Source organism: Cebus imitator, unplaced genomic scaffold (assembly GCF_001604975.1).
Source record: "Cebus imitator isolate Cc_AM_T3 unplaced genomic scaffold, Cebus_imitator-1.0 Scaffold112, whole genome shotgun sequence".
Taxonomy (NCBI): Eukaryota; Metazoa; Chordata; class Mammalia; order Primates; family Cebidae; genus Cebus; species Cebus imitator.
In genome coordinates, this window is record NW_016107427.1 from 474,099 (window position 1) to 478,100 (window position 4,002).

The following is a 4,002-nucleotide window of genomic DNA, read 5'->3' on the forward strand; positions in this document are numbered from 1 at the left end:
AAAAAAAAAAAAAAAAAAAAAAAACATTTGCCGATGTGTTTTTAAAACACCATACTTGGAAAAGGCCATGGGCCATGGTAAGCAAAATTGAAATGGCAAAGTTGCTGTGGCAGACAGTGGTGAAAGGGAATAAAAGGTTCAGGGGCATGGGCATGCTGAAATTTATATACTCCATGCATCTGGAAGCCCCTCCAGATGATATTCCACAGGAAAATGTAAATAAAACATCATTTACAAAGGTCATTAGACATAGGGTGATGAAAGGGGCACTAATGTCACTAAAATATTCAGTGATAGCTCATCTCTGTAGGCAAGAATGACAAAGGCTGTTCCAGAACTTGGCTGGGTGATAACAATGATGATGATGGGATCCTAAAACAAAAGAGGCCATTCTGGGACATAATGGGGACAACAACAAAAACCAAGAAGCCAAAGGTAACATTTAACTGACAGAAGTCGGAGGATTGCAAGTATAGTAGTCAGCAGGGTCTGAGCAGCGGCCAAGGAGGCCTCACTTGTATGGTTATAGAACTGGTTAATAAACATGGCATCCCTGGAGGCAAAATAGATAGGCAGCTAGGAAGAGTACTACACAGCTGGGGAAAAAAAAAAAAACCCAGAGATGGTAACCTGTACCTGTAATCTCAGCATTTTGGGAAGCTGAGGTGAAGGGATCACTTGAGCCCAGGAATTAAAGGTTACAGTGAGCTGTGGTTGCACCACTGCACTCCAGCCCGGGCAACACAGCAAGACTATCTCAAAAAATAATTAAATTTAAAAATGAAATGCTTATCCCAGTTTTAAAAAATCAGGATTTCATGCCCAGTTTCTGGAACTGAGCCAGTTTTCAGAAATGGAAACATTACTGAAGAGGTGGCCAAATATCAAGAAGGACCTGTGGCAGTACAAGTGTACACAGAAATGACTCCCCAGGTACTTTTCTAAAGGGTCTGATAGCCATTTCTTTTGATAACTACATCTTGGAGAAAAGTGATTAGCTAAATGTTTTGAAGACTTGTGGATACAGGGTCTCAACTGGCATCCAGACACCTAGAGTATCATCCCCTTCTGTCAGTGGCTGCATATGGTGGCCAGGTAATTGATGGAGTCCCGTTCAAGGTCTAGTTTGCAGTAGACCCATACACGTACTGGACTGACTTAGTGATCATTTTCTTAGACTTTGAGTGAATAATTCGCACTAACATACTTGGCAGTTAATGCTCATTCCAGGTCCCTGACTATAGATAGAGATAACAAAATGTAAAAGGCCAAACAGAAACCTGAAACTGCCCCATGCCCTAACAAGATCATAAAACAATTATCACATCCAAAAGCAAGAATGGCAGAGGTTAAGTGTCACTTCTAAGAATCCAACTGATACAAAGTGGTGCTTACCAGCACCCGTTATTAGTTTTATCTCTGTTGTTAGACTAAGTACCCCTCAGACTCAACCTTTCATCTTTATTTCTTGCCTATCCCATTTTCCAAAGGCTTGCCCTTCTTTTTCCGGAAGGAGGGTTCTAACTATGTCCCTTGCCCTTTTGGAGGTGTCTCTCACTTCTCTTTCTTTTGCTTTGTTCTCTCCTGCCCCTAGGCCATATGAAAGGATCACAGATCTTGCTGAGAGGAACCATTTACAAGGGAACTTAGGCATGCACATTCACACTTAACCTCTAGAATTGTGACCACCAAGGAAGTACTTTGTCACCCTTTGTGACGTTTCCTACCTTAGTCTGTGCACAGAGTTTGAAGCCTTTTTCCCTGCGTTGCTGAGAGACCTGGTTGATTTATTCCTCACACCATGTGGGTGCACTAGATGGAATACCTAACCGTAAGGCACCAATGACCATAAACTACCAAGTCATAAAATCACTTAGGCCCAACAACAGTCCCTTTTAATATGGAAGTAGTGTATTCAAGATTGAGCATGAGAATGTACCGAGATTACCAAATGAGCTGCAGAGCACAGATGCACATGACTTCCACTACTGTTTTATCAGCCGCAGTGTCATTTCACACCTGTGACCAAGTGGGGGCGGCCTTACAACCAGTTGCTGGGAGTAAAAATTGTGAGCATGGTGCCTAAATGGGTCGGCTTAGTATGAGTTTAAAATGAAAATAGCTACATTACAGCCTCCTCAGGTGTGACCTTGAAAAATGGTGGTAAGGGCATATCCTCTCAGTTGGCAGAATTTCAGGCAGAGCTAGTCATCCACCTTTTTGTGGAAGAAGTGGCCCAAGGTGAGACTATACATGGGATCATGGACAGCGCTAGATGGACTGGAGACTGGCTAAGGGCCTGGAAAGAAAACAGTTGGAAGTTGGAGACTAGGAGGTTTGTAGTAGATTTATCTGGACAGATAGATTGGAATAGCCACAAAGTATAATGGTCTTTGTAGACAATGTTAATGCCCACCAAGGGCATCCATGAAAGAAGCATTGTGCAACCAAGTGGACAGCTGATTGCGCCAGCTGACAATGGACAGCATCTTTCATTGGCTACTGCAGTACTGGCATGATGGGCACATGGGCAAAGCAGCCAAGGTGTTGGAGCTGGAGGCTGTTCATGGGCCTAACAGCATGGGTTCTCTAACCAAAGCTGATCTAGCCAGCTTATTTAGCTGCCCCTGAGTATCTAACCTGCCAGCAAAAGAGACAGTGCTAAACTCCCAGTGTGGGTCTTTTCATCAAGGAATACAAACATCCAGGTTTACAGATGTCATTAAGACATAGTCCCCATTTTATAAGGAGAGTTTACTGTATTGGAACTCTCCCATCTTGGAAGGCACGAAAATAGACTCATATTCCAAATACAGGCTTGTCTTTCCTACTGTCAAGTGTCAGCCAGCAACAATTAAGGAGTGTTTGTTTCACTGACAACCACATAACATTGCAGACAGTATTTACTTTACAGCCAAGGAAGTGTAGTGTCCATGGGACCCCCTACCTGGCAGAGCACCAGAACAGCATGCTGAAGGCACAGCTGAACTGTCAAGCAGGGGGAGGGGGGTAATATGCTGTGAAGGTGGGGTGCCATTCTCTAGGATGTCACATTCAAGACGGTCCAATAGTACCTGGGTCTGGAAACCAAGGAGTGGAGGAAACAGGAGTGGCCCCACCTGCCATCACTCCCAATGATTCACGAGGGAATGTTGTGCTTCTTGTCCTCCAAAGTTGAGACTGCAGGGTTAGAAGTCCTGGTCCCCCAATGGGACACTCACCAGGGAACACACCAAGTGCTCCGTTGGGCTGCAAACTGGATGTCACTTTGGCAGGTGGATTGCTTGAGCCCAGGAATTTAAAACCAGCCTGGGCAACAATGAAAACCTTGTCTCTACCAAAAAAAAAAAAAAAAGCCAGTCATAGTGGCATGCACCTGTAGTCCCAGCTACTTGGGAGGCTGAGGGAGGAGGATCACTTGAACCAGGGAGATCCAGCCTATGGTAAGCCGTGATCAAGCCACTGCCCTCTAGCCTGGGAGACAGAGACCCTGTTTCAGTAAAAAAAAAAAAAAAAAATCTATGGATATGTGAGAACTTTGGGATCCTTGCAATAGAGGCCAGCAGGCCAACAGTGAAGTCACTGTCTTAGTGCAGGAGGAAGTAGGGCTGCTATTAGGTTCATTATACAATGGAGAAGAACAGGTGTGAAACCCAGGTGGTCAGCATGGGTGCATCTTGGTCCTCTAGCCAACTGACTAAGAAACTGGAGTCCAACTTGTACATGTAAAGAGAGGGTCTGCCTCTTAGTTCCCAAACCCTGCAGTCTGGCTGTGAGTGAGGGAGTGAGCATAATATATGTGCTACTGTTTTAAGGCATGCACTATAAAACATCACCTCAAACTTGTAAGATGTGATTTCCAAGCTGATGGAGACAACAGCCTTCATCTGGCCACTCCACCCTTCTATCAAGGCAGTTGCTTCTGGCTGATGAGACCAGTGACTCCTGAGTGTGTGTGAGGTCATTTCCTGCACTTGTGTTGCTTTAAGATATACCTGCTGT